At 39.5% G+C, this 12,305-nt stretch overlaps 1 non-coding gene across 1 annotated transcript; it reads right to left on the reverse strand.

Moving 5' to 3' along the window:
* Positions 1 to 987: 987 nt before the first annotated feature.
* On the reverse strand, positions 988 to 1,094 carry LOC120274274. Its single transcript, XR_005540804.1, has one exon. It is a non-coding gene; the product is annotated as a small nucleolar RNA R71 (small nucleolar RNA).
* Positions 1,095 to 12,305: the final 11,211 nt, after the last annotated feature.

Genomic DNA, 12,305 nt, shown 5'->3' on the forward strand with positions numbered 1-12,305 from the left:
TCCACGACTCATTAGACATCAGTTAGGAGGTATAATTAGAAGTCTTGCACTTGAAACAATAGTCCTAGGGTAAGCTATGTCCGGGTGCCCCATTTTCTATTGATTGTTTTTCCTTATTCACTTTTCGTCTCTTTCTTATTTTGTTTATTTCTAATTGCATTGATATTGTTCACACAACTCTTGAATCATCTTCACCATAGTTAAATAGAAATTCTTGTGTTTCCGAGTATTATTCCCTGTGGATACGACTACCCAGTCACCAGGGTATTTATTACTTTGACAACCCGTGTACTTGCGGTACGTATGCAAAAGGGCGTGTCAAGTTTTTGGTGTTGTTTTCAGAGAATAGGCATTTTGAAGCATTTCACACTTTGATATTTTAGCTATTTATCACTTGTTCTTTTTCATACTTTCTTATTCTTGGATCATTCTGATTTGTTTTTCTTTCTTTGGTTGTAGCTCCAGGTTATGACTCGAGAAAACACTTCAACTTTAGTTGAAGGCGATCTAGATATTGGAAGATGATTTCATAGAAGGGGAAAAGAAGCTGAGAAAGAACAATCAAATCAAGCTAAGGTAGAAGGTGAAGGGTCTAATAATATGGCAGAACAGAATAAGTAGCAGAGGACACTTTCAGATTATGCCTGACTCGCAGTTCTTATCATGCAGTCTAGTATTGTGCGGCCACCGATTACGGCTCATTTTTTTGTGCTCAAGCCGGGCTTCATCCAGATGTTACAGTAGTCTGCACAGTTTAATGGTTTAACCGATGAGGATCCAAACAGTCATATTAAGAACTTCTTGGAAGTGTGCAACATGCTCAAGATTAATGGTGTCATGGATGATGCTATCAAGTTGAGAGTCTTCCAATTTTCCTTGAAAGGGAGAGCAAAGCAATGGCTACATTCAATACATAGAGCGTCAATCACTAGGGAGGAGATGGTAGAAGCTTTTCTTACCAGATATTTCTCTCCTAAAAAATCATTGAAGCTTAGGAATGACATATCTTCTTTTGTGCAAATGAAATTGGAGTCTCTTTTCGAGACATGTGATAGCTTCCATGAGCTCCTGCGAAAATGTCCCCAACATGGGTTCCCCAAGTGGAGGATTATTTAAACTTTCTATTGTGGTTTAAACCCAAGTACAAAATAGTTACTTGATGCTCAAGCAGGAGGTACCTTAGGAAGCAAGACCCCCAAAGAAGAATGAAATCTCATTGAAGAAATAGATATGAGCAGTTATCAGTGGAACACATGAGACAGAAAGAAGGTAGCCGGACTTTATGAGATTGATGCAATCACATCAGTGGCGGCTGATAAGTGTCTAAATGTACATATTTCTGTATATGTATTTGTCGCTTCTAGCATGTATTTTTACTAGAATTGATGCCTGTTTTGTGCTTAATCGTGTATTATTTGCTTTGCAGGGCACGGGAACGCCATGGAGGACACGAAGATATAATTTGGGCAACAAGGAGAAGAAAACCAGGTCGCAGTACTGTAGTGTATTCCCTGTAGCTGGAGTACTATAGCAGAGGTACTGTAGTTCCAACACTATAGTAAAATCACTGTAGCTGCCATTGTAGCACCTGGGGAGTTTTCAAGGCAGAAATCAAATCATGGTATACGACCTCAATGCTGCCCGGTATAGAGCCCGGGATGATCACTGTAGCACAAAGAAAGTTGATTGATTGAAGGCATACTGGCTCAATGAGGTGCTCATTGAGCCAGTATGGATACTATTTGGAGTACATTTGAGGAGTCCACTTGCCCCGAACAGTGTCAATGGGGAGCTCAATGAGGTCCTCATTGAGGTCAATTTGGAGGAAATGATTGGGGTATATTAGGGCATTGGGGAGGACTTTTAGGGGACTTCTTCTTGGCCTCTTGGGCCGCCGCCACCACACAATCTTGAGGCCTTCCGGCCATCTTCCGGTGACGATCCTTGTGGGAAACGAGCACCCATCATCACCAAGAGGGAGAGGAGCATAGGTGAAGGAGTTGGATTGAAGATCTAGGCCACCATTGTATCAGCATTCGAAGCTTCATCGATTCAAGGAGATCAAGATCGTAAAGGGAGTTTTCTTGCTTCTTTATTGTTTTTCTTTTCCTTGTATGTTGTATAAGTATCCCTTGTCATGAGGGATTAACTTATTGTTGTGTTTGAATTTGGATGAACCCTAGGGCTAATCTTGTGTATGAACTTGGAATGTTATTCTTAATTGGGTTTGATGGTTGTTTGAGATTTAATCTTTCATGCTTTCATGTCTAGAATTACATGTATGGAGAGATCCGTAATTCTACTATGAGTTGTATGCATAGATGTGACCTACTCATGTATACTAGATCTAGGAGAGATTGAAAGGGGATACTTGTACTTACACGCCGAGAAATCGGGTGTTGGTAGCCCTCCATTGCTAGGTTTAAGCCGAAGGATAGTAGGTTTACTCCTATTAGAGATTTCCTAGAACTTAATGCGATCATAGGTTTGTTAATCCGGAAGAAATTCCGATTGACATTCGTATGGGATCAGGGGTTAGTCACCGAGAGATTGGGGCTAATCTACTCACGAGATCTCTAGGTCTCAATTATCATCAATGCATCTTTAACTCATCCTAGTTTGGGACTTAATGACAACCCTAGGTGGATTCCTTGTCTAAACACTACCTTCTCATGCTTGATACTCTCTTGTTTATTTACATCTGTGTGCTAGTTACCCGGCCATAGACTAGTTAGTTTATTTTATTTTATTTCATTTGTTCTTCATACCAAGAATTGTAGGCTAGATAATAGATGAAGAGTGAGTAATAATACTTCCTTGGCCCCGTGGAATACTACGACCCCTGTGTCACTCACAGGGTATTACTTGGCAATCCCGTACACTTACGGGCGATCAATCAGCGGCCCAGGTGGAGTCATTGAGCAAGAAGTTTGACACTCTAACTTTTCTTAGAGTGGCGGCCATGATGAGTTACACTAGGTATGGGGGTGGATATACTCCATCTGATTGTCCGATTTCTATTGGTGGTACATCATCAGTGGAACAGGTTGACTTTGTAGGTTCATATCTTTGTATTGATTTAATTTATGTTTTCTATTAAATCCGAGTTTAATTGAGCTTCAATCTTGTTTTCTCATTTCTTGCATGCCGTATTAATCCTTTTAATTGATTTTTATTGCATGATATGTTGCTTTCTTAAAGGTGAGGTATCCATTAGGGTTTAAACTCTAAGATTGAAGAGGGTTAAGTGGGTGAGTCATGAGATAGTGGAGTGTTCCTTTTCTCCTCTGATGAGTGCATCCTATCTGCGTATTCCCTAGGCTTTTTGCAACCATATTTGGTGTTAGGTGTGAGATTGAGAGATTTCTCTACCTGGACATTGTAGGGGGTTTGGGATCTTTTACATAGAAGTAGGGTTAGATCTACCTTTAGGATTTGGTTGTACTCTTAGGAATCCCTAGAGTTTATTGCGGTCATATGTTGTTTGAGGTGTGAGATTGAGAAATATTTCTACCGGGTCTTGTAGGGGACTAATATCGGTGGCCTGGATGTAGGGACTCATTGTTCTTCGATTAGCTCAACTTGATTAACTTGGTTTAGAAATATATGGTAAATCTTGCAATTCATGTTAGTTCGTAAGTGGAGCATTGCTAGGGTACCTCATCTTTATTGATTGAGACTTCCCTTATTTTTATTATTCCTTACTTGCTAGCATTACTCATATTATTGCGATTAAGTTTATTTCATCACAATCTTGATTCCGACTAGATAATTGAGAATAGTTACTACTAATACTTACGATCCCTGTGGATTCGACTACCCGACTCATTTGTGTATTTTATTACTTTGACACCCGTGCACTTGTGCTACACGCACGCAAATTGGTGTATCAAACACACAATAGGGTATATAAAATATCTATATAAATGCACTCATGAAGGCACACTAGCATTCATGCAAGTCTCGGTAGCCCGTGAGGCTTTCACCCTAGTATCCGCTACAGTATCTGCTACCCTAAAATGTTGTTTTTGATGCCAAATTTTTCCCAAATGCGTTCTTGAGGTGATCTCGGCTTCTTTAAGGCCTGTAACATAAATAAAATGAATTTAAACACAAAATGTGAATTTAAACACAAATTTTTTCCTAAAATGTTGTTTTTGTTTTATCAAGCTTCAATAAACCCCCTCGTGTATGCGTGCAGATGGCCTTGTCATCATGGGAATTAAGAACTTGTCATAGACACGACCAAGGTGCTTCAGCATTTGGCCGTGTGTGCTTCACAACAAATTGGAACACCACTCCCAAGGAATTAGCTCCATCAAATGCAACACTAGGAGTTTTTTTTGATTGCTTCTCCCACATTTATTCTTGATTTATATACATCATGAGTGAGCTTGCATGTGTACATTGGAGACAATGTACAACTTAAGTGTGGGGGGATTTTCATAGTGCCTGCATCTCTTTTATATTAGTCTTGATTATTATACATGCTAACATAGATAATGGTGGTTCACCTTAGTTGCATGAGTGAATTCTTGGGTTTTGGAGAATTTTTAACATTGAATGTCTTAATGATATATTTTTTGCTTGAATTTGTAGGAATTTTTGCCCGATTGACACTTGTTGCACTACTCACTCTTTAAACTCTTTTGGAAACTCATGTTCAATGTTAAAGGGACTAGTTATTGTTGTTTATTGTTGTTATTTGTGAAAAAAAATTGAAAAATAAAAAAAAAAGAACAAAATAGTTTTCTTGTTTAGTTGTGCTTGTTGGGTGGAAAGAGCTACAACTTATGATGTATGAAGCTACTCTCATAAGTCGGATACTAGTTATACCCTAATGAGAGAAAGAGCTATCTCATGGGATGTGTGAAAGCTACCACCCCGGTAGAAAGAGCTATCACCTCGAAAGTGTGAAAGCCACCTTAGCAGCCTCTTTGGAAAGGGCTACCTTAGAGAATGTGTGAAGCTACTACCCTTTTTGAATTTGTGTTGTTACTTTTGGTAGATAAATAAGTCCCTTATAAGTAGAATTTTGAGGAGTATACTTTGGGTTGACTTGAGTGAGTTCACACACATACACAATTTCGGGTTTGTTGTCCTTTTTGATTCAAGTTTTTAGCTAGAGTATTGATTTTTCATATTTAGTGTTAAAATCTCCCTTCCTTGTAGGATGCTCTCTTTGCATGCTTTGGTGAACCTAAGGCCAAGCATTTCCAATATTTCCTTCATCTATGAATACAATGTTTTAATTTTTGCTTGAGGACAAGCAAAAGATTAAGTATGGGGGAGTTTGATAAGTGCTTGTGTGATAAGAATATGAAGTATTTTTTCCTTATGATGAGCATTACTTTTATCGGGTTTTAACACTAACATGTGTGTATTTATGTTACTTTCATGCATATAGGGTTGTGAAGCCGAATGATAAACGCCTAAATATATGTATTTTACACGTATTGATCTTGTATTATTTGTGTATATCTTAATGAATTGATGCCTTTTTGAGTATAAATTTCTTCTTTTGGTGTTGCAGATCATAAATTTCCCGAATGTAGCTCAAAAATGCAAATAGGACGAATTCGACACCAAAAACAGCATTTTTGGGGTGTTAGCACTGTAGCAGCCATTCGGCTGTGAGCTTCACGGGGTCCATGCGCCCGCATGGGTGCTCGTGAGGTTTGCTGGAATTTCACAAGTCTCAGTTACTGTATCAAGAGGAGCCCGACATATTCTCTGGGTGAAATGGCAGTGAGCTTCACGGGCTCCATGCGCCCGCATGGAGCTCGTATGGACCTGATGGGATATATATTGGGTGATTTTCTATGGCAAAGAGGGAGCTTTTTGGAGGAGAGTTTTTCTCTTGGGCCTCTTAGGCCGCCGCCCCACTCTTCCCGCCGGCGATCTATTACGCAAGAATTCACCAAGAGGGAGAAAAACTTTGGAGGAGAAGATAGGGAGAAGATCCTAGGCATTAAAAGCATCATTTGGGGGGAGATCTCTTCAAATCTTCAAGATCTTCACCATCCAAGGGGATTTAAAGCTAGATGGAGTAGTTCTTACTTATTTTCTTGTTTACTTGTTCCTTGGACCTGTATGAGCATTCCTCTTTCATGAGGAACTAACTTATTTGTGATTTTGACATGATGAACTCTAGGGTTGATTGTTTGTAATTTGGATGATCATCTTTACTAATGCATTGTTTGATGTTGTATTTATTTTATGGAATCATGTAGTTTGTGGTTCAAGCCTTGTGTACTTTGATGTGTTGATTTGCATGAGAACTTTGTATTTCAACTTCTATGTTGTACTTGGTTGCGTGACCATCGCCCTTGTACTAGACACACTTGGCTTGGAAGGGATCCATGTACAAATACACCGTGACCATCGGTTATTTTGTACCCCTCCAGCAATTATGGTTGGACCTAGTTTGAGTATCGACCCTAATTAGAGATTTCTCTGAGTGTAATGCAATCATACGAGGATTTGGGTGGAAGTAATTCTGACACAATACTTGTATGGGATTAGGGTTCAATTGTCGTGACCATCGGGTTGAGCTAATTTAGGAGTCTCTTGGCCCAACTACCATCTCACATTTCATCTAAATTCAGGACTTAATGACAATCCTAGGGGGACTCGTTGTCCAAATCACTCCCTTCAGTTTTTGATTCTCCCTTGAGTTCGTATTGTGTGTAGTAGTATCCCAGATTTCATTGTAGTTAATTCTTTCTCTTTGTAGAATTACTATTCATCTTTTGAAGTGTTAGGCTAGGAAATAGACGAAAGGGAAGTAATAGTAGCTCCTTGGGTCGTGGGAATACGACCCTCTCGTGCTTGTGCGAGAGGTATTACTTGGCGACCCTTACGCTTGCGGATCTCACATGAAGTTTTTGGCGCCTTTGCCGTGGACACAAGGAATACTAGGAAAACCTGTAGTCTATTGCTCTAGTCATTTATCTTTATTGTTGTAAATATCCATATTTATATTTATCTTTTACCATGTTGTGCATATTTATTTATTTTGTTTCTTTGTTCTTTTCTTTGATAGCTTACTATTGTTAGTTTCTTTTTTCTTTTTACTACACAGGACCATGGACTTCGAAGAAAAATTGTTGGCTGCTAAAATGTATGCACTTGAAAAAGATGGAAGAATTAGATGCCATGAGAGCACACCAAAGCAATTTGGCCATGGATTTTGAAGAAAGATTATTAGCCGCTAGAATGTATGCACTTGGGAAACAAATGGAAGAATTTGATGCCAAGAGAACACACCAATGAAATCAATACACTGATGTTTATAATCCATATTGGGGAGGGAACTCGCACTCTTCGACACATCATCATACTCAACAATGGGAGTACCCTCACCGGAGATTGCAACAACAACCCTCATTTCAAAAACCGTGACATTCCAACCTCCAGTCGAGCATACTAAGCAACTTAATCAATGGGGATTCAATACGCAAGATGTGTTCGCCAGATTCATGATGTAAACTGATGCTGAATTTGAAGCCAGGGATACTGTAACTTTTAATGCCCGACCATCTTTTCATAGTATGGTGAACAGGATTGGAGAGTCTTCTAACATATCGACCGAGTTACCACAAACTATAAATGACCTATCTGAAAATGGTACAAGGAATGAAGAGAAAAACAGTGAAATTGAGGTGGAAACCGATATTGCGGTGTTGTAGGTTGAAGAAGCAAATGATGTAGCATCAGTACCTTTTGAGCAAATGGTAGAAGTTCCACTTCAATGGCCAATTGATTAAGAAAAGGGGGAGGATGACATCGTGGCCATAAAAACATGTGAGGAAGTAGAAGACAATCCATCAACCATAGTTGAAGATGCTACTTGCCTCAACGTAGATTTTTCCATCCATCCATCAATTTTAGTCAAGTGCAAAAACAAAATTCTGGGAATTGTATTCGAAGATATGGGTACTAAGATAAGATCATCATTGAACCCACCCATGCCGGGCTTGGACAATTCCCAACCAAAATGTTTTTCTTGGTGGCCCAAGCAAATTTTATGGGCAATTGAAGTTCATCACAACAAAGTTGAGAAAAAAAATTGTGGATAGGATGTTTAAGCCCCCAATTAATCCGCCTATGCAAATCTTAACAAGTTCTCAATCAAAGTTGTTCCCTTGGAGACCCAAACAACACTTATGGGTAGTTCAAGGGAATCTGACATTGGTCGAGGAAGAAGATTCGGGTAGGAGGTTGAAACCGTCCAAGGACCTGTCTATGCCAAGCTTGAATAATTCTCGACCGAACCTTTTTCCTTGGAGGCCAAAGCAACTTTGTGGTGGGGTACTCAAAGGAATTCTTGCCGGGACCAAAGAAGAAGCGGGGAGGATGCTTAAGCCATCTAAGGAGCCGCCCAAGTTTAAATTGCACAACTCCTGGCCCAAGCTTTTTCCATGGAGGGCAAAAGGTAACTCGTGTTTGGCTTTCAACTTGACACCATCTCGGAAGGTACGCTTTATTTTTCTTGGTAGTTCTTATGCCAGTTATAGCCGGGATGAACACACCATCTTCAAGCCTCCCTAAGGTAAGAAAAAGGTACGTTAAGATAATGACGTTAAACAAGCGCTTCTTGGGATGCAACCCAAGTTTCAAATCCTTTGTTTTCATTTTTTTCATTTTCTAGCTGCCTGTTGAGTTTAATTTGTTTTGTTTATGACTGTGTGATGTTCGTATGTTTGTTTGTTTGAATGATCCATGCTTATCTTATATTTGTGAATCTTATCTACTGGATTGGCATTGTTTGATTGTGTTTTAATGCATATTTCAGTGTTATAGATGTTGTAAATTAGTTTTGTTCTAAGTTACATGGGAGCCCATGCCAAAATTTTGATTTTCTAGGTCTTCACGGGCTGCATACGGCCCATATGGACCATTTTTGTGCTCCCCAGGGGCCTCAGGGGTGCCATGCGCCCATGAGGTAGCCTGTGAGATTTACAGCCTCTTGGGCTAGAGAAAGACAGAAACTTTCACGGGCTCCAACCTTAAGTAGCCACCTTTCTCTCCCTTTTTCTCACTCATTTTTCATCCGTTTTCTTTCATTCTTTCACCATTTTTATTCATTTTTCTTCCTCTTCACTCCTATCCTATCTCTTATAACTTAGATCTTGTGGTTTAATTAAGGTTTTACCATCTATTTCACCGATCTTAATCGATTCAAGCTTTGAAGCCCTAGTTTTTGTTTTGGAGCAACCTTGCCTCTTCTTCTTGATTGTGTGTGCTTATCTTACTTCAAACCATGAAGAATATTGTAGGGTTGTTTGATCTTTGATTTATTTGAATTTTGAGCCATGGTTTGTAAATTTTTGGGCTTCAAAAACAGGGGCAATTCTTGCAAAAATTCAGTCCGAGCTACAGTAACTTTGAATGTTGCTTGTATTCATTTTGTTTGACACTTGTAGCATCTTTGAAACCCCCTAGAAACACTTGCACTAGAGAGATTTAGACATCATGATATTGATTGAACAAAGAACTTGCATGGACTTTTGTTTTCATATATTTTAGAGTTTTTGTTTGTGTGTGCTCCCTACATATTCAATGGTGAGATGAACTATGTTTTTTTTTTGACATTTGCAGGACTCAAGATATGAGCTTCATTTTCACCACCACTCAAGAATTGAACCTACCCCTTGTTCATGCATGTATTGCACAATCTTCATCAACAAAATGGGGCAGTCTCTTTACTCTTCCCTTTCATGCTTCATTTAATTATTACGAATTTGATAAGTGCTTGAGTAGACATATTTTTATATATGTTTTACATGCATTGAGCATCATTTTTACCATGGTTTATGTCTCATTAGCAAAATTACTGTTCACGTGCCCCCGTGTGGAAATTCCTGCAGCCCACGCGGCCGCGTGGAAAATTCACACGGGCGCGTGGGGGCACGTGACAGACGCGATCTAAGGCCTATAAATAGCTGTTTTGCCCTATTCTTTCTCATCTTTTGTGCGGCCCTTGAGGGGAGAGACGGCTAGGGTTTGGAGAGGAGGTCTTTGAGGATTTGGAGGCGCTTCATCACCAACTTTGATCGATTCCTCCGCCGTCATAACATCAAGGAAGCCACCAGTGAACCTAGCTTCGGAATGGGTCCTTCAAGACGTTGAAGCTCTCCATCAAGGCCATCAGTTCATATATAAGAGGGTTTATTTCTATGGTTTTAATGTACTTTCTTTCATTAATGGTGTGTTTTGTATGTTGCTCATGGAGAGCTAAAACCCTAGAGGGTATTTGGGCTTGTGAACCCTAGGATTCTCATCTTTTGTGGATTTGCTTAGTGTTTCTATTTAATCTGAGTTTGATTAAGTTTTAATCTTGATTGTCTAATGCTTGCTTGCCTTATTGATCTTTTGGTTATTTGGTTTGCTTGATTTGTTACCTTGGTGAGGGAGAGGTCTCCATTAGGGTTAGAATCTCAAGATTGAAGAGGGTTGAGAGGGCGAGTCATGAGATAGCGAGCATCCCCTTTCCCCTCCGATTGGTGTATTCTATCTCTGTTCCCTAAGCTCTACGCAACCATATTTGGTGTGAGTCGTGAGATTGAGAGATTTCTCCACCGGGACCTTGTAGGGGGTTAGGATCCTTCGTCGGGAATTAAGGTTGGATAAATCTTTAGGAATCGGATACACCTCTTGGAATCCCTTGAGTGTTTTGTGGTCATATGTGGTGTGAGGTGTTGAGATTGAGCGATTTCTCCACCGAGACCTCGTAGGGGACTAGTATTGGTGATCGGGAGGCCGGATCTGATTATATTTGAATTTCCACGACTTAACTTACTCTTCATAGAAACACTTTGCTCAATCGGTACCTAATACCTGAATCCTAGGGGGAGCATTGCCCGAATACCCCACTTTTACTGATTGCGAACTCCATCCATTTCACCCTTGCATATTCATCTCCGGTATTCATTTCTTTGCACAGTAGATCACTACACCTTTCCATTTATCATTAGGCTAGAAAGCAGAGAAGAAGTTAGTACTAGTAGCCCTATTCCCTGTGGATTCGACTACCTGACTCATCAGCTATTTTATTACTTCGACACCCATGCACTTGCAGTTCACATGCATATTCGGACGTGTCAGAATTCTGCACCATGTTCTGCTGATTAGTGTACATTGAGGGCAATGTACGATTCTACGTGTGGGGATGGGTTATTTGCATGCTTACTTCACCGGTGATAGCTATGATTTATTGTTAAGAACCTCCTAGCTTGAATGAATGTTAGTAATGAGTGGTAGTGTTATTTGTGCTATAAGGAAGTCATGTTTTCTATCTAGTTCTTTCTTCACAACTTTGACACAGAACTTCTACCATGTTTGCCATAGCTATCCCACTACTTTGATTTAAAGTGTTAGAGTGGTAAATTCATCCCTCAATGGTTTTTTAAAAGGCTTTTGGTTCTTTTGTTCATTTTGCTTTATCCCTAAGTGAAGTTTTGCATGAAGGTGCTCAGGAGACATGTATATAATTGTTATCTTAAAAAAAAATTTGAAAATGAAAAAATGAGTCTATGTCAGTATTCCTCTTCTAATTTAGCATGAATGCGTCTATGTAGACTGTAATCAAGTAGGTTGGATGGCTCTTGTGCCTAATTAGAATGTGCATCCTCCTGAAAGAGTACATTAACGAGTATCATTGGAAAAGATTGCGCATGACAGGCATCTTCAAAGATCATCATCAGAAGGGCATGAGTGACACATATCATTTGGATAATTTTGGGATCCTCTAATCCCCAACCTTTGGAGAACTATTGGAGGGAGTTAGTCTAGGAATACATTGAACGCTTATTTATTCTTTATTTGGTCTTGTGGTTCTCTTGTGTTTTGATACTTTGCTTTTTATGATCCATAAGAAACTAATTTGAGGGGAATTGTATGTCTAGGTCTATCAGTTATTATTTATAAATCTTGATTGATTAATATATATGGTTCTAGTTTTCATAATCATTGCATGTTCTTAATTGATTATTACTGTTGATGTGGATGAGGAAGTTATACGCCTATGTTGATGACACCCATGCCATAATAGAGCCATGCATGCTCTAAAGGTTTAGCATATCTATGTTTTTGGATTAGTGATTGATTGCCCCTTAGGCTTAGGTTTTGATTGGTCTCTTCTCATAGGATTCGCGCACTTGAGGCAAACATAGGAGGCTAGGGTGGAAGAGATTCCATCTTAAGTTCCTAGTGATTTAGACCTGGTTGGCCATTGAGTTTCCCTGGTTCGACCCTAGAACATGACTGACAATTAACGGCTATCATAACTATAGTACATGCTC

This window comes from Dioscorea cayenensis, chromosome 12 (assembly GCF_009730915.1).
Source record: "Dioscorea cayenensis subsp. rotundata cultivar TDr96_F1 chromosome 12, TDr96_F1_v2_PseudoChromosome.rev07_lg8_w22 25.fasta, whole genome shotgun sequence".
In the NCBI taxonomy this organism is placed as follows: domain Eukaryota; kingdom Viridiplantae; phylum Streptophyta; class Magnoliopsida; order Dioscoreales; family Dioscoreaceae; genus Dioscorea; species Dioscorea cayenensis.